Raw genomic sequence first — 24,555 nt, forward strand, 5'->3', positions numbered from 1 at the left:
TGATAGTATTTTATTATGTTTATTATTATTCTAGTGTTGTTTTTGGTTTGCCTTCTAGGTAAGAAACCAACTTGACCTTTTTATATTACTTTACCTAAAATTCTCTTTAATTATTTATCCATAATATTTTCATACAAAACTCTATAATCAGGGTTTAATAATGATATTGGTCTATTATTTTTTCATTAGACTAACATCCTAATCTGATTTGATTATTAAACCATATTTGGTATACCATTTGCTATTATATCATTCATTTCTTTTTTGCAATGGGACCACCAGTTCCTTTTGAAAGGTTTCTAATTATCTTCTGGAAAGCCCATCAGGGCTGAGTGCTTTCTAATTTACTTTTTTATTCCTTTTTCTATTTCTTCAATTGTGATAGAACTGTTTAATAAGTCCTTTTGATCTCCACTAATTTCAGGAATGTAACTATCACTTAGGTATTTATTAATCTTACTTTTTGTATACTTCATTTTTATATAACTGAAAGAAAATTAAACAAATGACAACCCATGTTTTATTTTTCTAGTTTTATTACAGTTACATTTAGGTGTAACCTCATATCTATTTAATATTTAACTCCTATTTAATAGGATTTTCTATGAGTCCTGTAAATTAGCTGATGATGTTATTAAAAGTGCAGAAAATTTCAACCTGAATGTATTAAATTCATTGCACCAATAAGATGGTTGACTTTAGGTATTTTGACATGAATTTTGAATGCTTATAACTGCAAGGAGATGAAAATCACCTCCTCACTGACAGAGAAAATTAGCTGGTCTATCAAGTATCTTCATATTGACCAACAAGTGAGATACGCATCTTAAACCAGGTGACATTTACAATCAATGGAAGGCTACTGCTTCTATGGATGCTGTATATAAAATGAAGGTATATGAATGACTCAATCAATTGATGTTTAAGACACAAATTTACATGAACATTTATCAATTCATTCCAAGCTAAAATAATAAGACATATTTCCAAAGAAGATCGGAATCTTAGACAAGAAGTTGGTGTTATTATTTTAAACCTTGCTGTCCTGGCATTTGGAATAGATGTGCTTTGCTCAAGATCATTTGTTTATCAGAAAGAGTTGCCAGGGTGGGTTATATAAATATAGTTTGTAGCAGATATTTTGTACAAACCATCTCAGGAATAGCAACTTATTTAGGCTGAGAAATTTCTATCTTCATGTCTTGGGCACTATCTTCTATAAAGTAATAGTAAAATTTTTCTGGCTACCTTAAAATTTTAAAAAAAATGTTTAAAGGATATAGCTACTTTCATTGAAGTAACTTGGGGGGAGGGGGGACTTGCATCTTCTCAAGCAACTGATGTACCAATTTCTGTTGAATATGATTTAAAAGCAGCCAAATTATCAATTCTGAAAATTTGAGCTTATAATGGAAACAGCTGACCCTGAACTCCAATGTCACAAATAAATGGCTGTAATAGCTGCTCCTTGGCACTGCCTCACCATTTACAGCATCACTCACCGAACAAAATATAGCTGGCTCATTTGTTAGCTTGCTGGTGAGATAGCCCAGGCATGAATTTCAAATTTCTTCTCTTTGGAAGTTATATCTGCTTCTTATAACATTCACTGAGGAAAGACAGACCATTTTGACCAGATCACACAAAAAAAGCAAGACAGCAGGATCAGATGCAACTTAATTGCAAATGTACTGGAACACTTTGGGGGCATTGTAAATGATAAGATAATCTCTTACAACCAATTACATAGGGCTGCATAGTTCCAGGATAGTTTCCTACTCAACTAGGACATCAGCTGTCTGGTACTGTAGCAATTGTCCTAAAATGTTGATGGCTCAGGCATGATGTTCCTCAAATCTCTCACATGTTCTAAAGTAGTCTAAATGCTCATTTCTTGATGCTGTTTCACAATAAAGAAATCATCTAAAACCAGAGTCTTGTTGTTGAACAGTCCAGGGTGTGGTAGTTTGCCAGAACTTAGCATAGTCAAAATTGTAAGCACCATTATACCACCTGTCACCCCCACGTCCTGTCACACTGGCCCACTGACTAGTTCCCAAGGGGGTATGGCTCCTCTCTAGTCCCACAGTCTGTTCTAAGGAGAAACCACCTTTCCCCACTATGGTCAAAACAGCCTAAATTCCATACTACTGAGAAAGTTGCAGTACCAGGAGGCCAAAGAGTTGATATCCTTTTTGAAATGTGGTGATCAGAACTGAACACGGTACTCCATGCTGGCCTAACAGGGGAAGGGGTTTTATAAAAGGGATTCTCCACCAGCTGCTAAGAGTGTAACAGCACACATTAAGGTTCTTAAAGGTAGCAAAGGGGAATGAGCACTCAACGTTGGCAGCGAGAGGGGGGCCAGGGGGGATCTTTTAGACTGTATAATATGGGGAAGGAATTCTGGCAATGAATATTCCACAGAGAAACGCAAGAGTCCAAATTAAGTTTTAACGTATTTATATAATTTTGGTTCAACAACACACACATACAGTAAGGCACAAGACCACATACATCCAAGTTCTAGTATATTAAAAGGTTTGAAATATAGATGGGAGGATAGAGAGGGAATTGGGAATTGCAGGGTGATACTTTTCCTAATGATTTCACAGAAGTAGACGAAGTAGAAGGCAGGGATTCCATGCCAGCACAGAAACCCAGTGAAGGACGATATCATGTTTCAAAACTGACCAGACCAAGAGAGGTACAGGCTAGTAAATGAGCAAGGTGTTGCAGGTGAACTAAACCTTTATAGGGTAGATCGTTCCTTGGTGGGAAAAGGAACCAATCGCATTAAGTTTCGTTTCTGCTCACCTGTGCTGGGTTGGGGGTGCTGATCTTGATGAGTCAGCTCACCTATTGCTAACCCTGTGACAATAGGGCAAAACTTGCATTGTTAGTCTAAATGAGGAGCTGCTGTAAGGCTTCCATGCAGATTTACCTCTTAAGGTTACTGCCCAAGATATTCAGATTTTAGCTGAGACCTTTGGACCAGGACAAGGCAAGGGGTTTAGGGGAATCACTCCAAAGGAGGGAAATGCAGAGAAGTAAGTATTTGTTGCTGACCTGGGTGGGTGGAGGAAATGCAGTATCTGAAGGCAAGGTGGCTTTCCGTATCCTTTGTCTTTAACAGTTTCCATAGCAAGGTGTGGTAATCAAGCATGCTATTAACTCAAATGAGACCTCCAAGCTGCTAGAAGTAACTCATTTTAACTTAGCTTTTGTTAAGGCAGTTCTAACCTTTTGGCTTGTTGTCATGTGACCATGTGGCTACTTACACCCAGAGGAGTGCTTTGGCAACTGGCTTTTTGGCCAATATGTTTCTAAAGCAAAAATATATAAATAATATTCTGGGGGTATCAGGGGCCATAACAGTGCGGTTTCACCACTGCTTTATATAAGAGCATGACAATCTTTGCAGTTTTCTTATCAATTCCTTTCCTAATTATCCCCAGCATAGAGTTTGCCTTTTTCACAGCTGCCATGCATTGAGTTGACATTCCCATGGAACTATCAACTAAGACGCCCAAATCCCTTTCCTGGTCTGTGACTGATAGCACTGACCCCTGTAGTGTGTATGTGAAGTTTGGATTTTTTGCCCCTATGTGCATCACTTTACATTTTGCTACATTGAACTGCATTTGCCCTTTCTTAGCCCACTCACCTAATTTATCAAGGTCCGCTTGGAGCTCTTCACAATTCTTTGTGGTTCTCACCACTCTACATAATTCAGTATCATCCACAAACTTGGCCACCACATTACCCATTCCTACTTACAGGTCATTTATGAATAGGTTAAAGAGCACTGGTCCCAAAACAGATCCTTGAAGGACACCACTCTCTACATCTCTCCATTGTGAGAACTTCCCATTTACATCCACCCTTTGCTTCCTGTTTCTTAACCAGTTTTTAATCCATAGGAGGACTTTCCCTTTTATTCCATGATTGATCAGTTTTCTCAATAGTCTCTGGTGAGGAACTTTGTCAAAAGCCTTTTTGGAAATCCAATGTCTGTATTAAGTATAGTATATCTTGGTTCATATTGTTCATATTGCTAAAATAGTTGGAGGTTCATATTGCCCTCTAATTTTGTAGTCCTAAACTGATTGCACTGTTCATTGGTTATCATTAAAAGGCTGGTTGTATTAAATATTATGTCCTGTAAAGCCTGAGTATCAATAGCAAGCCACACAGGAGTGATACTGCACTGACTGGTGCATTTTATACTTGACTGGTTTGCAAAGGGAATTTTTCATGACATGATGGGGATGGAAAGTGCCTAGCTGCCACAGACACTATAGAGATGCTCCTTTATTATTATTTTAGTGTAGATTCCACAAGGATCTGGTGTAGCAGTGAACATCATACTTAGGAAACAATCTATATGTTAGGTAGGAAGCTCTGCTGTTTTCTCCTGAGTTAATTATTTTTTAAAAAATGTAAATATTTCTTAACATTATTTTTCCTTTGTTATATCACTTACGTATATAATTCCTAGTTCCCCTAACACCAGTACCCTAATAAATATATGACAACAAACAAAGCATATTTTGAATTTGTGCTGGTGTGGTCTCAAGGAATTTATTGAGCCGTCACACAATTTAGCAATGACTCCCTAGCTTCTTATGTTATAGCTGTTCATTTGTTTTAACAATTCATCTCTGTAGACACTTTCCATTTTAAGAATTCATCTCTGGCGAACACCAACCATTAAATATTCTGTCCTGTAAAGCCTGAGTATCAATAGCAGTTACATTAAGCCCTGTTTACCTTGTTAAACAGGCGGTCTTTTATAATGTCAAGATTAATGGGAATGTCAATCAGGAAGGTATATTATATGTTAAGATATGCAGATGAGACTTTCTGTAGGAGAGGTTAATGTCATCCAATTCTCTCTCTTTCTTTTTTCCCCAGAAAAAGAGCAGATTTGAGTGGAAAGTCTAGCATCGAAGGATTACCCAATTCACAGCACCAGTCATCGCCCCACTCTGCACGGGCCTTTAAAAGCAGGCTATGGCCACTATTTGAAGTGCATGGGTGTAACTTTGCAAGATTCCAGCCCCCACAGTGAGGAAGGGCTGCATTTTTCTGTCCAAGGTGGGTTTTTCAAAAATCACATTACTAGCGATTCTTTTTGAAAAATCTGCCTGAGAGCAGCAGTCATTCGAAGGGCCCAGCAGTAGCCGGGATTGTTAAATTCACCTCCAGCAATGGTGGCCATGCTGGGGAGGGAGAACCCTCCTGGTGTTCATTCTGGGTGGGTCAGCTGTCCACAGGCCATTGCCTGCTGCACAAGCTGCCAGCCAGTGTTGGCAGCTGCCCGAACTTCCCAGGCAGCCTGGAATGCGTTCTGAACCATGGTAGCAGGATCCCTGCTGGCTTGTGGCAGCTGAGGGCCCCATGCAGTCACCTTTCTTTCTTTTGTGGTTGTCTAGCTATGCAGGGACACAACTGTGTGTAGATGGTAGAATGTGGCTGAGCATGGAGCATGCAGAAAAGGCACCCAGAGAGAAGAAATCACAGCTCCTGGGTGCCCCAGATTCTTGGCCGGACAGATGCTGAGGCCCCAGGAGGCAGTGTCACAGCTGGATCCACAATGCCCAGCTGTCATGCTCTTCTCCACTCCCTCAGTCACCAGGGAGGCATCTGGGAGGAGTGTGTTAGGGGGGAGTGGCCATGGAATCTGGGAGACCTTGAAGCATGCAAGGGAATTCGAAGGCATATGCAGGGAGACTTCCCATAAGGGAAGGTGCCTGGTCAGTACAATAAGACTGCTCTGGGGCTCCAAGGGCCTCCTTTCCCACACATGACCACCACCAACACAGGTGAAAACACAGGTGGAAGGGTGGCAAGGCCTGGAGGGAGATGGATCCCTGCTACCTGATAGTCATCTGGGGGAAGCCATCTGGGGGAAGCCAGACATCCAGGAGGCATCGGGTAGGAGCCACCACAACCTGGACATTTTCCAGATGGTGGCCAAATAGATGAGGAACTGGGGCTACCAGCGCACAGCCACTGAATGCCACGCAAATATTTGATAAGACTATGTAGGCAACCAATTTGTATTGCTGTGTTGAAAAATTTTATATTGCAGAAGTGTTAATAGCTAGCATTCTTTCTGGCTCACACCATTGGAAGGAAAAGAAAGTATTAAAGGTAATCCACCCTCAATTAAGAATTAGAGTAAACTGCTAGTACTTTGTTCTCTTTAGGTATAAAGGCAGATTCATCTGCTACTAGATTTAATTTTAATTTTATTTGCTTTTACATGTTTTTGTAGCCTTTGGGGAATGCTTAATAATGTGACCATCATTTCTGTCATCATTTTAACAAATTATCACCATGTGTGGCGTGTGTTAATCATCTTACCCCCATCTATCTCTTTCTATCAGATTAATAGTTGCCAATTATGGCCACTTCCCTACACAGCAACTGTGTACATATTCCCTAATTCTCAGTATTAGACCTGTGAGAGGGCATAATTATAGTTAGAAGGTATCCATCAGTCTTTTCTATGGACAGTGAGAAATGAAATACAGTGAGTGCTTGATTTGATGATAATATGTTGAATGAATGATAAAGAAACTCAGGCATTTTAAAGCTCTGGCACATCTAGCAAAGAAATCAATCAGGTTTTTTCTTCCTTCATTACAAAGCGCTTTTGTTCACTGAACAAATTCATTGTTTTTGAAGAAACTGTAAAGGGTGCACACCGGCAAAGAACACCCACACACTTAAGCACCATCTGAGCATCTACACACTTGAATGTCACCTGTTTCAATTTCAATTGAAAGAAATTATGATTGATAACTTTGATAGCATAGAAAGACAAGTTAGATAATGAGCATTGACAGGTGTTCAATCTTTTGTTCAACATTTATTTTCAGGTGAAGGGTTAGAAGTGCAGGTAGAAGGACGCACAAAAGACATATCGCTTATTAGCTGAGTAGATATGTTTTAGAAGTGCGTTTTGAGTTGTCCAGAACTGAAGGGGAAATGTATGATATTATATAATTTGGCTGCCACACTCTAAATATAACTTCATAAATGGCAAAAAAAAGCATTTTAGTTCCATACTTAATTAAAATACATTTCACATATTTTATTCATTAATAAATTCAGGTTAAATTTTAGACCAAGAGAATAGTATAAGGGATAGAGGGAGAAGATGTGAAAAGGGTCAGAATGTCTTCATGCTGATTGGAAGTTACTGAAAGTATTTGGTGCCTCAGATTTTATTTTAATTGTTGTAAATAATTTTGTTTGGAACCTTGAGGTTACTTACCAGTTGTAAATAAAAGCTTACTTTGGTTCAATGAAATATTGGAATTCCCAACTGATTTTCCTTAGTACCACAAATGCCATCCATTTGCCTTACACCGTTTGTTATACACCGCAAGTTGTCTTCTGTCAGCTGTGGGCTGGTCACACAGGGTCCCAGCTCCAAAGAGTCCCCACTATCACTGATCTCAGGTTGGGTTATGCAGGATGCTGCTGTCCATTGAGCATGGCTCAGTATCAACACCCATTTGGTTGCAACTCACCAGAAGTCAGGCTGTCAGGCCATGGTGCTGACGTCGGTCTGTACTGAGGGCAATACACCACCAGACAAAAAAGAACCACCTTCTTAATATTTGTTCCATTAGGCTAGCACTGCCCCTTGATTCCTGACTGCAAGGTCACAGTCATTGCTCTCAGCCCCAAAGAATGCTGATCATGAGAAGCCTCCTACCCACACCACTTCCACCTTGACTGCAAAGTTGCCATGCTGTGGTTGCTGATCAGATGGCCGTTCCTGTGCCTATGCAGGCCCTGGTCATCCATGACTGCCTCCACTGCACTTTCAGCCCCCAATTTTGGATTGCACTGTTAGTGTATAATTTCAAAAGATCAAAAATTCCATGTTGTGTTGACATAATATTTATGTTTTTGTTTTATTATATTATTTTACATTATAAAGCAAAGCACAGAACAAAGTACCATGCCTAATTTTATAAAATGGAGTTTGAGCGCAAACACCAGTGTATAACATGATTTAGAAGTGGTAGAAAACATTGTTTTCAGATTGAAAAATTGCATACATTGCCAAAAGGTCTTTAAAAAGTTTCATAAGAAAAGAATAGGCAAATGTTATTGTAAACAATATTGATATGAAATGACCTTTCTCATTAAATGTTTTCATGGCAAATATAACCAGTAGCAATCTGTGCTATAATACGAGATCCATTTAAAACCCCTAGTTTATATTTTGTTAGGGGCAATAAGATTTTGAAGCCTAATTAAAAACATGATATAGGTCTCTTGCTATTGGTTGCTGGGTTCGAAGCTCCGCGCCTTAGGGGATATAATTGGCCAGTCAATATAGGCACTGATAGAATGCTGTGATTGGAATAGCAATAAAGGTGGACCAGGAAGATGTAGCTATCCCCAGGGTCAATTGTTATTGCAACACCTGAGACCTACTCAGAATGTTTCAAAACAATACATCGTATTGTTTGGAAAAAGAAAAAAAGATCAATACAAGATTTGGAACATCCCTGTCCATCATCAAAATGAATATTCAAAAGTTAATATAGAACATAAAACAGCTATAAAGTACGAAGCTGAATTGGACTTACTTGGGGGGAATAATATTTTGCAGTACAAAAACAATATACAGAAGAAACAAGTGCAAATTAGATTTTTCCCCCACATGAAAAGTCATGTGTGACAAGATAATGAAATCATAATAAAGATATGAGAATAGGTTTTGAGGTTGCATTACAAAACACCAACAAAGATGTGAATGCAATAAAATGAGTGAAAATTGAACACATTCTAATCTTCATACTTTTGTTCTAAGCATATTTATTTGGAAGCAGGTCCAGTCACTTCAGTGGAATATGCTTGCAAATAACTATGCTTAGCATCAAAAGTACTGGGATGTTGAATGAAGTAATAATGAAGTTTCATCCCAATGGCATATTATTACAGTCCATAATATAGAACATTCTTCTCTGGTGTGAGGCATGTGTTGCCACACTGAGATTCTGGTGTTTTAAAATACAAAAATAGCTTCATGCCATTTAGATTTTTGGAGGGTTCATTTCAATGAAATATTAATAAGGCTAAATGGGGGCTTGTCTGCAGTGTTTCCACATATCCCTTTGCCACCTTTTAAAATGTTGACAGACAATTTCAAACTGAATTGCAAAACAGCAACACGCTTTGGAGATAACATACATCAGTGACATTCAGAAACTGTTTTGAAAGAACAGTGCCAAACTCTGGTATGTATTATATGTTACTTCACTAGTGACAACAGCCAATATCCCTTCAGTTGACATGGCAGTTATTGCATTTTTTTAATTTAAACTAAATCACAACAAACTGCCATTGCTAAAAGCTGAATTTAGAAAAAAACTGAAGTAATGGTGTGAAAAGATGATATATCTCAAGCCTCAGTATGGTACTGTGAATCTTTTAAGTACAAATGCTGTGACAGAACTTTGTCTCTGACACTCAACTCCATACTCAATATTTAAGCCTGCCTTTCCCAGCCAGTAAAAAAACCTCATTAACCATAGGCCTTTTGACAAAAAGAGAGGCAGCAGGAGCAAAAAAGGGCAAAGGTCCATGGCTTCCTATTAGAAAGCTGATTCAATAAGCACTGGGACCAAAACTGTCAAACTTGTAAGGAAGCCAAAGGACTTCTTCTCTATCCTCATAGGACCTTCCTAAATATTGCTGCTTCTCAGTTTATCTATAGCAGACTTTTCTGCAGAATAACCTATTCAGCAAAACTTCCATGAAAGTGAGCTGTGCACACCTTTAGATCCAGTTATGGAACACTTTATTCACAAATGATACATCAGGCATTGTCAACATAAAGTTCCTACTTTACAAAGTCCCTGCCACATAAACTTTTATATTATTTTTATTTGCGCCCTGATGTGCAGAGGCTCCATCTGGTAAATAACCACAGGCCATATCTTGGAATTAAAATGGGCCACAACCCTTTTTATTGAGGCAGAAGCTGGGCAAGCAAGAGGAACACATCTGAGCAGCTGGTCAGCACCCTTGGCTGACCCCAGCACCAACCCCAATCCATATTGGGGGGGGACAGAGAAGTACTGGGCCACTGGGGCACCTGACCTTTGTGGCCCCCTTCCTGCTGGGGTGTCAGGCTCAATTGCAGAGGCCTCCGCAGCATGTGCCATGGGCCCGTCCCACCCCAAGCCTCTTATAGAGACCCCCAACCACAGGGAGATCCGGCGCGCAAGCTCGGCCTCCCCATAAGGATATGCTCCTCTGGGAGGTTTATAAATTTGATAAATAAATAAGTAAGTAAGTAAGTAAGTAAGTAAGTAAGTAAGTAAGTAAGTAAGTAAGTAAAAGTAAGTAAGTAAGTAAGTAAGTAAGTCATTCCCTGAAGAAAATACCATGAATCAATCTTTTCCAGACCCATTAACATCAAATGTGGCACAGGAAACTATTATTTCAGATGCAGATTGATCGACCAATCAGGAGATTATGCAGTTGCACCTTCTTATTTAGAAGCATTTTACTCAGCTGACTCACTCACCAATTCACTCTTGCTAAGGACAGCACGACATTAGCTGATCATCATTGCATGGCTGACCAGGAATTGCATTGGGAAGGTTAGCCTGACTGGCTTGGGGCAAAGCCCTTTTTTGTCTGCTGTATGCTGTCACTGTAGTTGGCAATCAACTTTAAATAGGCCTGGTTGTATATTGGTTGGGCCACAACTGAGTTCATATGGGAAAGAGTGTCTCATAAATCTAAATAAATAAATAAATAAATAAATAAATAAATAAATAAATAAATAAATAAATAAATAAATAAATAAATAAATAAATAAATAAATTAGTTCAGCAGGCATAGGTTGGGTTGCTCAAAATAGATAATGTCAATCAGCAAACACCCTGAGGCATCTAGAATCATATTGGGGTTTTCTGAACAGGCCATCCCATATGTTGCAGCTGGTGTGCTGTGAAGGAGTGCCCTTGATGCTGAGTTACATCTTTTGAACCAGGTAGAAAGTTTGTGGCACATCAGGAGAGAGGGATGAAGCTTGTCAGCTCTCAATACATATGGCTGTGCAGACAATGATAAGCAAGGCCAGCAGGTTTGCAGACAAATTTGATGAGCACCTTATCGAACTCACACTGATTGGCCTATTCTGCACGGGTCACATGAGCAGCGGTGCACCAGCATACTTGATGCCAGTGCACCCCCTGGGGCCAATCACACGCTGTCCTGCCAATGGTGCCAGTGCCCCAGCATCCCGTGGGGCCACCTTTGCATGGGGCCCACAGCTTCAGGTCCCCTGTTACCTTCTCTTGGCTGCCATTGTTATGCTGATGCCAGGGGCCTCCCCCCATGGCGATGATTCCAGGGCTGGAGGCAAAGAGAAATGTCCTGCGGGCTCTGCATGGTGATGGCAGCTGAGAGTAGGTAAGAGGGGAACTGAAACGGCGTGGGGAAAACAGTGGTGCCCACCTGGTACCGTTCACTAGGCACCAGGTGGACACCGCCATTTTTCAAATGACGCCATGGTGGAGGAGGTGGGCCATTGTGGCTTTCCTCCAGCTGTGGCAGCTGTGTGAAGTCCTCCACCCCAATGGCATTTTTACTGGCCCCACAATGGACTTTATGGACCATGTGGAATGAGCTGTTGTCTTATCTCATCATCTGGGAGGCTGCTGGGGCAATGGCTAGCCATAATGGTTCCTGGGCATGAGCCAAAATTTCAGCTTTAGAGTCTAAGGTATGCAGGTGCTTCTTAGCATATGACTATTCAAACCTTTCTGAAAATTAGCAGATGTGCTAAGGCAGATTTTTTTCTTTTGCCAGTGTCATGGTGTTCTTGGGGGTCTTCTGTCTTCGAGGAGCAGTGTTTCTGGAAGCTACAGCAGGAGAGGGAGGATCTCACTCCTGTTTTATGTGGTTGCTCAATGAGTTCTTCCATGGTTTGTAATCACTTTCAGGTGCCAGAATGTGAAGTATTTCCTGCCCAGGTTTTAGCAATCGCTCAACCTTTCTTCCCAGGTGGAAATGGCCTATAGCAATGAATTATTTTGATAAGTCATACTCTACATTGCTTGCTTATATCAGCCCTGCCCTGTTTGTTTGCCATGACTAGCTAATAGCCTACTAGCACTAGGATACTAACCCAAGTGATTGCCAACTTCTTTGTGAATGTAGTATTTATAAGCTAGGTGCTTCTATACAGCCTGAGAACACTCTGCTCTTTCCTTATAAGTTATTGATTCCACCAGAATATTGCACACTTTAATAGTCATGTATACATTGGTGCTATAGATTCATTTTAGTGTTACATTTATGAGGTTAGTATCAATGTAAACTTTGTAATACAACTATCTGGCAGCCTCAGGCATTCATTTTCCCTCGATAGATAGTGGATGTCATAGATTTCTGAGAAAGAGACAGACAGCTAAGCCAGGAATATAATTGGGCCAAGGAAATACTCTCAGGGTGTAGAAGAGTGATCACCTGGCAGATGTACACAATAGAGCTTATGATTGATACTATGTCTAAGAACAACAGGAGCCTAAGCTGTTGGGAAGAAAAAAGTCTGAATGTACTGTGCTGGGAGGCAGAAATAAGAGTGGGGCTGATTGTGAACGGTTATGAAAGGTAATGAAAGATAACAATAAAGTATGGCTTGAGAAGTGACAAAGGGGAGATAAAGTGATAGAAAGGAGTGTGCTGTAGTGTAATAGGTTCAGCTACAAAACGATAGTTGGAAGACTCCTTTAATGTTCTCAGCATCTCTTGCTCTCCTTTCCTGATGGATGGTAAATAACACTCTTATTTTACACTGTCTCCCTTTACTCTGGAAGGCTATTTACACCTATCAAAAATCTGAAATACACTTGGAGGAGTAGGGATTGGCTCAAAATACTGCATTAAAAGAAAACCAAAAAAGAACTACCACCTTCTTGTTTCTGTACATTGAGCCTACTGTGGTTTATGGGCAAATGAAGCATTCTAACTTGTATTTCAGGTTTTATTTATTTATTTTGTGAAATATTTTCACACCAACACACACAACCACAAATGTATTTTAATTAAAAAACAAATGAAACTCAGAGCTTTAAGATCAGGTCTACCTATTTTAAAACAAATGTGTTTTTATTCTTCTTACATATGAAGTCACTCCAAATATAATCAGTAGCATTTTTTTCAGAATTTATACATATTTGAAGATGACTTTATTTAGGACCTAATTTGGTTGAATTTGCTAACAGTTATGAGTTGTGATTTTACCTTTTGTTTACACACACACACTTAACATATTTTATGTGTTTTATCTACATTGCAAATAACCTTAAGCTTTGTAAGGAAGAACAGCAGCTAATAAATGTTTTAAATAAATAAATAGGCCCATTCCGCACAGGCAATTTAGACGGGTGTGGGGCCCATAAAAATGCCATTGTGGGGAAGAAGATTGCACAGCAGCAGCAGTGTCCCGCCCCTCCCCCAATGGTGTTTTTGAAAATGCCGGCTTCCATCCAGTGCCAAGCAAACAACATTGTGTGGAAGCCGATGTTTTCCCCTTGTCACTCCCGGTTCCCTTTTACCTCCTGCTGGCTCCAGTCACTCTGTGGAGGCCAGGGAACACACCTCCTGGCCTCTGACCCCAGAGACATCACTTTGGCCATCAGGGTGTGGCCCCTGGCCTCCACAGAGTGACTGGAGCCGGCAGGAGGTAAAAGGGAACCGGAAATGACAAGGGGAAAACATCGGCTTCCACACGATGCAGGATGTAAAAGGGAACTAGGAGTAGTGTGGCCCATGCAGAAGGCATGCCGCTGGCTGCTGGGCCACTGTGACCGTTCATGCAAATGACCCCGTGGATGCACCAGCATAGACTGTGCTGGTGTACCCCTGCTTGCGTGGCCCAGAAAGGGCCATAGATAATGTACTCTTTTATTGCAGTTAGACATTTGGCTAATGGGCAAGCTAGTTTCCCATTTAAACTGGCTTCCCTATTCAGTAAAAACTTCCAAATCAGCTCTGAATAAGCAGATTCAGGCAGGACAAGGTATACTTTAACCCCAACAGGGCAGTTATAGTCAGGGTAAAGATGGGTCTGGAAGAAAATGAGCCCCAGCAGGTTCACCAGAACCTCTGGAACTTAGCTTGCTCCTTGTAAGTTAGGTCTGGAAGTCACCTTACCTGGCCCTGTGCCATTGCTGGCAGGAAGAAGTAGAGACCAAGCAACACTGCCAGTGCCTAGGGTGTTCATCTTCTATATGAGTGATGAGGCAGAAGGAGGAGATAATAGTTGTCTGCCTCCTCCCAAACTGCCACTCACATCAAAATGTTCCTGTTCATCCAGCCCCTTGGATCACAAACAGAAGTTCCACTACTTTCAGTGGGTGTTTTCTTTGAGGTAAATGTGCATAAGATTGTGCCTTCAGGCAGTGAACAGAGCCAGATTGGAAAAAAAATGCTTCTAGTGCCAGAATAGGCTAGGGTCAAATTTAGTTTAGGATTCACTTATTTTGTTGGGGGGAAACCCAATATATCTAGTACATTTATCCAATAATAAATCAATCCAATAACATGAAACATCTGGGAAGTAATACAATCGGTCTAGAATTACAAAAAGTAGAAAACACTGTAAACAGAAAAAACAAGGGGCTGCATGAACAGAAACATTTTGATGTGAGTGACATTGAGTTTGTGCTATGACTGGTATAAAATGGAAATGTAGAACAAAATATGAGCTAGTTAAGACAATCTTGGTCTACATGGTTACTATATCTGCCAGTGCTGAGTCACTAATCTTATGCTTTCTCCACACTGGGAAATGGAAACCAGTGAGACATCAGACTAACTATCAGTGTGGAAGATTTCCAACCACTGCCAAATGCAAAAAAAAGTTTCCATTTGTTGCATTTCTGAGATTTATGAAATTGCATTATTTGGATTAGGTCTTAATTGGTAAACTTGGAATTTTATTACTATATTAAAGAATATGGGAGAAAATCTTAGATTTGCCAATTCTGATGATATTAATCTTTCCTCCTCCTGTATACTTGTAGAAACACACTGAGAAAATGGGTATTTCTAATAATATATATAAATGTATATTATTTTATATATAGTAGATTCCAAAATGTGTATATTTTATATATAGTAGATTCCATGTTACCAGTTTACATAGTAACAACAGAGCCTTTTGGGGATTGGGCAGTATATCAAATCCAATCATCAATCAATCAATCAATCAATCAATCAATCAATCAATCAATCAATCAATCAACAACCTGTACTAGACAACTACTAAAAAGTTTGTTAGATTTATTTGGCTACCAGTGCACACTGATAAAGTGTAGCCAATATCTGTTGGAATTATCCATAAGAATTATCTGTTGGAATTATCGATAGAAACAGCTCCATAGGATTGCAGCAAAGTAAAACCTGTGATATTGGAATATTAATTAACTGATCTCTGTGAAAATGAATCACATGGCCATCAATCTGAAAGTATTCACAAGTACTACATTCTAAAGGATAGTTTCAGATGTTTTGAAATGTCTGAGGCTTCGCATGTATATTCCTCATATTAAGGCTTAAATAGACCACTGAACTGAAATTTCATCTCCCCAACACACATTTTTTTAAAAGAATGTATGGTATATTAAAAAAAATGACTTGCCATGATTCAACAAGGGCTTTAATGTACAGGTAAAGTATTGTCCTTGTACTGAAAGGGCTGCAAAGTTCAGAGTTGTCACTGAACTGCAATAGATGTAAATTGGTACCAAAATCCTAGGAACACATCACTGGAAATAAGCCCCATTAAATAAAATTGGATTTGTTTCCAAGTTGAGCTGCTTAGGATTGCTCCTGGCTATTGAAATCCTAAACAGAACAGAGAAATTGGACTTGATGACAATTTGGCCATAAGTAATATCATTTAAACTTGCATAACTAGTTGTGAAACCCTCTGAAGAATTATATCCTTTTAAATTTGTTTGCCTTCAGAGGACTTAAAAAAATGTAACACAGCTAATTATGTAAGTTTAATGATATTGCTTATGGTAGAAATTGTCATTAAGTTTATTTTCCCTGCTCTTCTAATATGTTGCTGGTATTTCAAAACATCTTTTTGACATGATCATTAGGGTGTTTTAATGAGCAGGTTGCAAATTGTCCTGGTATTATGCTATCAGTAATTTATTGTTTCAACAGCTCTGCACAGACCAGTTACTAATTATTCTAGTAAAACAAAAGGTTTATTTTGTACATTCAGATTTGCTCATGAAGGGACCTTCTGGAATTTCTCTTGTCTTGTTTAAGGCAACTTATATGTCCCAGGACTGGCAGGCTTTGTCCTGTTGTTTAATTAGTTGTTCATAAAATATCCTGACCAAAGCTAGTCAATAGAAGAGGCTGTGATTTTATCCCTTGTCATTAAATTACACCCAGTTAATGACTCAGTTGTGAGTCAATCATCCAGCTTTAGTTATCTCATAAAACCTCCCACAATGTTTATATTTCCACAGAGACTTCCTCTAACACCAAGGATAAATATTAGTAATGATGAAATTCTGTGATATTTCAACCATGTTCATTTTTACTCAGATATAATTAAGGTTTTTTTTTAAAAAAAATCTTGTCTGTGTTTTATTAAGAATCAAGTCATGCTGAATTTAACAGGACTTACTCCTAAGGAAATATCCCTATGATTGTAGCTTAAATTAAGCAAAAACAATAGAACAAAACTTTAAATAGAAATTGACTTTTCTTTACAAATTATGTAATTTGCAAGTGCATCTTCTCTTTGCAGGTTACAACACCTCTTTATTCCTAACTACACTTATTAGTTAACAGCCATCTTGGGAACTCTATAGAATTTAGTGCTGAGTAGATTTTCTCAGTATTGGCTCAGGTGATGGAATTATGTACAAAGTAGTAACCAACCATGTATGGACACAAAGAAACTTTAAAGAAACTCGGAATATTACTTTTTATTGGGTGTTGAACAGATCATTGAAATAGTGTGTGATCTTTTTCTATTTTTGGAAAAATGCCATTGCTAACACTGATTAAGGGACTATCCAAATATTAATAACAATATTTATTTACTTTCATTTTCTGGCCATGTTAAGAATAGAGGCAAGGAAACCTTTCAAGGTCTAAGTATTATTCTGCCAAGATGTTTGCATTGGGACAATTTTTTATTGGCACAAAAGGAATCCAATTTCCAGGTTCATTACCCAAAACAACATAGAAATTTGAAACAAGAAAACATTTTAGTGCTTGAAGTATATAGATCAAGCTATAATTCATATGCCCATTCCCCAATGGAATCTGAGGATAAGAGGAAAGGAAAGGGGGAAAAAAGCAATTTTTCTGCCCACTTGATTGATGTTTTATTTGACCTCTGGTATGCCCCCTTGCCATAACCTTTTAAATACCATCTGCTCTTTTTGCAAAGACTGTGATGGGAAGGAGTGACTTCCAGACAGCAATTGATTATAAAAGCATTAATCAAGGACATGGATTATCTGTAGCATGACATTGTGCATTGTAGTTAAGTAATTTCACCTCAAATGTGATTGGAAAGGTTAATCCTCTTTCTCAGACCTAATTTAGGTTTTGTATCTAGTAAGTCAGAGGATAGAGCAGCCAACGGGAAGTGAAAAATTGTCAGGTTCTACTGGAAAACCTTATCATTTTGTACTTGTTAGGATGGATATGCAATTGACCAAATTTTCTACTGAAAGTCCTCTGCATATTAACTGGCAAGGATTTTTTTTTTAAAAAAAATGCATCATATTTGACAGTGTACTGTGGAAACCTTCTCTTCTTGTTCTGTGTAGCCAGAAATATTTTAATTTGGATGTTTCTCATCATGCAATTATTTAAAAATGCTCTTCATTGTTTAAATATTTATGGAAACAAATGATATTTCCCCCCACTTCAGAAAACTGAAGTTAGTTGAAACAAACATTTTTTGGTGTTCTGTGCACTCATTTCACTTTTGCCTCTTGAAAAATGAACCTTGCAAGTTCTTATATTATTTCAAAAACTTGTAAAATATTTTAATTGGAGGAGATAGTAGGACAAAATTATGTGTGTGAACATGTATCTGAAAGAGACAAAAACATGAAAATAATTTATCTTCCAATTAATAAAACTCTCTCACCAAACAAATGTTATCTCAAACTTCAAAATTAACATGCTGCGCAGGAATAAAACCTATGATCCATATCCTTACTTCTAATAGGAACTGGATGATCTCATTTTTTTTCTTTAAGGATTTTAAGAAGGTAGTATTGAGGAGATGTAAACTCAGATCAGAATAGCCATAGTCAATAGGACATACTATCACAAAAAAGGCATTTTCCACACAACTTACCACAGATTTTCCCAGAGGTCAAACCTTGTGTCTTGGAAATGTCTACTGTGAAATTGTTACTGCTGAAGAGATTATTTCTAATGTGATGGAATGTCATCTGTGCAAAAGAACAACTCTCCCCTTCAGCTATTTTTTCCTCTCACTACTTCTCAATTTTCAAAAGGAATTTTTTATTTTCTCTCTCTCAAGTTAGCAGTGTAATGTAAGGGCACAAACACCTTTTGAATTTCATCCCGAATGAGCAATGTTACCTTAAGGCAAAGATACAACATGTCTTTGATTAGAAGTAAATGAAATTGACAAGGAAAGTTGATTCTGCAGAAGGAAATTGACCAGGAACTTCCACAGTAACAATGATGCTTTACTTTAGCAGTCCCTTATCAATTTTTCTCCTGAAAAAGCAAATTCCCTTGTTAATTTCATTCAGACCAAACTGTGGATACCCTGCTTCTTCACTTTGAGCCCTTTGGGGCAGGCGACTCATAAATCAAATAAATAATAAATAATAATAATAATTAACACTCCTTTTGGATGAAATTGAGAATGTGATATAATTGACCTGGTTAATGTGATGAGGAAAAAATGGCTGAAGAGGAGGTTGGGTGACATAAGAACAAGCCAGCTGGATCAGACCAGAGTCCATCTAGTCCAGCTCTCTGCTACTCACAGTGGCCCACCAGGTGTCTTTGGGAGCTTACATGCAGGATGTGAAAGCAATGGCCTTCTGCGGCTGTTGCTCCTGAGCACCTGGTCTGTTAAGGCATTTGCAATCTCAGATCAAGGAGGGTCAAGATTGGTAGCCATAGATTGACTTCTCCATAAAACTGTCCAAGCCCTTTTTAAAGCTATCCAGGTTAGTGGCCATCACCATATTCCAAACACAAATCACATGTTGCGTGAAAAAATGTTTCCTTTTATTAGTCCTTATTCTTCCCCCCAGCATTTTCAATGTATGCCCCCTGGTTCTAGTATTGTGAGGAAGGGGACATGTTTTTGGTGGGGTGGGTAAATATATATATTTATTTATTCTTTCGATTTTTATACCGCCCCATCCCCAAAGGGCCAGTTGAACATGATCAAGCAAAGTGGATCATGGAAAAATGATTCTGGAACCAAATACATATTTATTTATTTATTCTTTCGATTTTTATACCGCCCCATCCCCAAAGGGCCAGTTGAACATGATCAAGCAAAGTGGATCAAGGAAAAATGATTCTGGAACCAAATGGAAGAAAAAAGTGTAGCATTAAAAGAAGAAAGCATAGCATTTGGTAGCATTAAAAAGCACCTATCATGTAGCCCTTTGTGTGGAAAAGGGCTACATGATAGATGCTTTTTATAAGGGGAAGCCTAATCCACTGCCCTAAATAAGGAAGATAGTTTAAAATGAAAAAAACCATCGCCACCACCAAAAAGCCCTCCATTGAGCTCAATGGGCATTCACCATTCAAAAGGATGGTATCAACCTAGGCACCAGGCACCAGAGTCCCAGAAGACAAAGCTGTGGTAGAAGTTGACTAAGGTTAGCTACACCCTTGGCCATCCCTGGCAAAGCCTCCGGTATGCCCCAAATGGGGGTGCAGAAGTTCTGACAAGATGCTTTGTGTTGGATCTGTTGTAAGTGCCCTGTGAAATTTGCTGGTGCAGAGCCCTACCACTTCCACAACTCCCTTCATCACCACAACTCTGGATTGGGCTGTATGTTTGTTTTTTAATTCAATTAGATACAGTTGAGGTATGAGAAAATAAATCACTGAATATCTGTTGTTGCTTTCTTCACCTAATGCCATGTTCCGTTAATAATAGATCCATTGATGCTATTGTACGTGAGGAAATTATTAGAATGTTTCCATTGCATGCCTAAAATCAGAGCAAGTTATGTTGTATTAGCTTAAATAAAGATGTGTTAGTAATAACTGTAAGAAATCAGAAATGCAAAGAAGCATAGACAATAAAACATCTATTTTATTTCACAAGTGGTTATACAGTTCAGTATTGAAGACTTGTTTTCTAATTTGCTTTTCTTACCTAAGCTGATCAGATCCATTTCCATTGCCTGTCTGTCTTTGCCTTCACAACCATCCAACAATATAATTGAATAAAGAAAAGAATAAAGGAATTCATGGCAGAGACAAAGTGGCAGACAGTTACGGATAAATGAAGTTACTGCATTGACTTTTCATGCTACACAGAGAAGCAAGACTTAAAGAAAGTTTAAAATAGCAAGTGAACCTTCAAGTGGCAACACCTTCAGTAATAATTATTATAAGCTTAAGAAGCCAAAGAAAGTGCCTTTCCTTTTTTAATTCATCATCATTAAAATAAAAATAACAGCAAAGGAAACAGAAAATGCACTGAAAATGTGCTGCTTTAAATAAGAATGGTAGTATGCTGTTCTATTTAAAACTAGTGACTGTTTCACATATTTATTTTTGATACCTGGTGACCTCATATAAACACTAGCAAAGCCTTCGAGTGACCTGTCATTTTCCAACACTATAAATCTGCACCAACAATATAACAGACTGCTACATAAATGTAAAAAAAGTTATTTTAAATGAATCAATGAATTTATATGAATCGCAATTTTGACTCTTTGTCTTAATAGCAAAATTGTTACATAAATTCACATTAAAAATAATTTTAAAAAATTGAAAAGTACCAATCAGGTTATAATGTCTATAAAGGACCAGAACACACAAAACAAATTCTATATAGTTCATAGGCAGAAATAATGCTCCCAGTCTGGGTGTAACTTTATTTCCTTATTTGTTTTATATTTTTCCTGTGAAACTTCCTCGTTTTCTTTGAAATTTTCTAACAAGTTTTTGGTTCCACTTGTATCAAGAGTTTCTTCCTCAGAGGGTATTGTCATTTGATTCAAATGTATAAATCAAAATCATGCACAGGTTCAATCACTTCCTCAACCGGCAAAGCAAATGCGTTTGCTGAATCTGCAACACCATCCAAAATTAGATAGAGTAAGGCCTAAGTATCATATGAATTAAACTTTAGTTGGTTGGGTCTTATTCAACTCATTACTTGTTTCTGACCTTCACCATTTCAAGATGTTGGTAATAGTCAAATAGGTCGATTCCCCACGGTCAATTTATTGCATGATACTCACACAAAAAACATGGTTTCAGCAAGAACTCCCCACCACTTAAGTGCCAAACACAGATTCATCCCAGTTCTGGCATGTACCCCCCCTTATCCTGTGTTTTTTCAGAACCTGCATTGAAACGCATCTTTTTTCCCAATTACGTTTTGAAGTCAGATTGGTGGAGAGAAACAGGGGACAGATGCGGCTTATTCTTCCCACCCTTCAAACCAAATAAACATGATTCACCTCTACATGGACTCAGTTGAGCAATCCCTCTAACTAGATGTTATACACACCATACTTCGAAAATGTAGCTATCAAGATTACATATATGTGTTGAAGTATCCCCTGTCCTTTCCCCATCTTTATAGTATGCCATAGAAATTATACAAAATAAGGAGACAGTGTAGTATTTCATGAGGACATCCACATTGCCGCATTTAAGACAGATAAAATAGAGCTCATCCTTTCCTTGTTAGGTAATTAAAGGCACCCATGGATTTATAGGAAAAATTCCAAACAGTCACAATAATAAAAGCAGCAATGCAGATACTTAGGTTGAAGAATGGTTGCACAAGAAAGAGGCAGACTGACAAAGCAAAGATATTTGGCAACAGCAGATAAGAAAATTGGAAGTCAGGCAGCAACAAGAGAACTGAGGTTGATTCACTTGAATTAGATTAGATTAGAAGAGCAGAGAGCAAGCAGGGGAGTGCAAAGAAAATGTTTGGCACAGCATGGCGGGTATCTAGAGGAAAAAGGAAGGCAAAGTCTTACCCTAAACTCTTCAGAATAGAAATACGTCATATTTCTATGAAGTATCCTAGTGGCTGCTGCTTCAAGGGGAAACCAATAGAAATAGACACTACAATAACAAAAGAAAGCAGAAGAAAATAAAATAAAACCATAGGATCTTTCATTGTTACACATTTTTAGATGTGAAGTTTGTTTGGTTTTCACATTAATTATAATAATTATAGGAAATCCCATTTCGTAATTATTATAATTAATAATGAAAGGAAGGTACAAATCTAATACATATCATTGTTAAGGATCATGTGCTGAGTTGATAGACTTGAATTGTCCAAGAAACGTGTTCTCATCCTTGAGCTCATCCTTTGACCACGTCTATGATCAAATTGTGGGTATGTCTTCAATGAATGGGACTATTGGTCCACAGGGAGCAGGTCCATTCCCTTCAGGTTAGGAATGGGAACCTGAAGAAGTGGGACTGGGAGGAATAGAGACAGAGGGGTATGTGCATGAGACCATCAGAAACTTATTAGGAAAAAGGACCCTAGAGCAGTTACCAGACTACCACCACCACCTCCAGGCCCAGAGCAGTTCCTCGATGCTGCTGCAACCACTAGGTTAGGAGAAACTTCCAGATGCTGTCATTATCAGCTCTGAAAAAGAAAAGTAAGTACATTGCCTGTGGATGCATAGAAAAAACTTTTTTATTATTTGGAAAGAATTTCATCCCCCCCCCTCGTATTTTAAAGATCTCTTTTTTCCTGCAAACTTGGAAGGGGTTCTCCAAGTTTGTAGGAAAATCTATTTGATATCAGTGTAGCCCTGATCGACAGATTTAGATCTCTAGATGGGTATCAAACTTGAGAAACAAAAATAAAGATGAAACATAATTCAACTACTGTGTACTGTCTCTTTAAGACGATAAAACAGAAGGCAACAGTGCAAGTAGAAGAAATACAACTTTGCTTCCCTGCTAATGAACTGCAGAGAGATTGTGTCTATGGCTGTTTTTGCATGCCAAAATTGCCCCTCTGTTGTCATGGGGAATGCCCCGATGTAATCAGGAGTTTTGCACAGCCTCCAGTGCTGCAGCATGGCTGCCACATTTCTGCCTTGGAGCCGCCCTGCTACAATGGCTTTGCTCCATGAATTTCCTGAACTACAAAGGTTGAGGTCCTTTTGAAATGCCTTTTTGCTGTTCCAGAGACTTCCATTGGCATGCAAAACTCCTCCGTAACATAAATGGGACCAGTTTTCCTGCCTCGCTGCTCTGGCCCGCCCCACGAATGGACAGGCACTGAGAAGTGGTGTCCTCTCCCCCTTGCAGTGAAAAAAACTAATGGAGAAACTTTGGTTTTATGAAGGAGGGAGAAACCTTGCGTAGAACGGAAGGGCAGCAATTCACTCACATATGCATGGATTTTAGATTTACATTTTAGATCGAGGGGATGGAGGACGGCAATCCCATCACACACACAAAGATTTTAGATGGGAGGATGAGGGCACTGATTCTCAGCACCTGATTTGTCATGTAAAACTAAAATAGTGAAAGTGAGTGGGGGGAATGGGGCGAGATTTAGCCAATTTGAATACAGAAAATGAAGGCTGCCCACGCATGCGTGAAAGAGACTACGGAAGAGCTTGCCTTGCTTAAGTGGTGCTTATGGGAAAGCCCCGGGCTTGTGGGGAACTATTCAGGGCTTCCCTCACTGGCCCTGACTCGAGTGAAGGAAAGAGCCAGCAGCAGTGGGGAACTACAAGCAGGGTGTGAAGCCCCGCGGCAGGTACACTCCGCTTCTAAGCCACAGAGCATTTAGAAAGTGCAAAATCAGCCAAAATGAATGGTTCAAGAATAGGCCAGGACAATCTTGGGCCAAATGAACAAGAAAGAGTTTAATTGAGAAATGTTGTATTTCTTATTTGTGTGTTCATTTAAGCCAAGTTAGAGGAAATGTCATCATTTTGTCTAACTTGTTAGCGTTTAATCATTAGTTAGAGTTTCATCATTATGGCCTCTGAGCTGTCTCTCGTGTGACTGTCCTTGCGCAGGCCAATTGCAGAGCTTTTTTGATAGCAATCTAACTTCTTTAGGTCACTTATTGGGTACCTCCTTCCCCAGTCACAGTCTGGACTAGCCCAGTCTTCATCCAGGTCATGTGACTGAGAACATGGGGTGCACCCTTCCCTCCAGAGAGTTTCCTTGCCACTGTGAGGAGCAGAGGTGATTTTCTTTTATAGCAAGAGTTGATCAAGGCCCACAAAGGTTGTTCCAGGACAGCTTCTGTTGGTTTAG

Source organism: Sphaerodactylus townsendi, linkage group LG04, assembly GCF_021028975.2.
Source record: "Sphaerodactylus townsendi isolate TG3544 linkage group LG04, MPM_Stown_v2.3, whole genome shotgun sequence".
Taxonomy (NCBI): domain Eukaryota; kingdom Metazoa; phylum Chordata; class Lepidosauria; order Squamata; family Sphaerodactylidae; genus Sphaerodactylus; species Sphaerodactylus townsendi.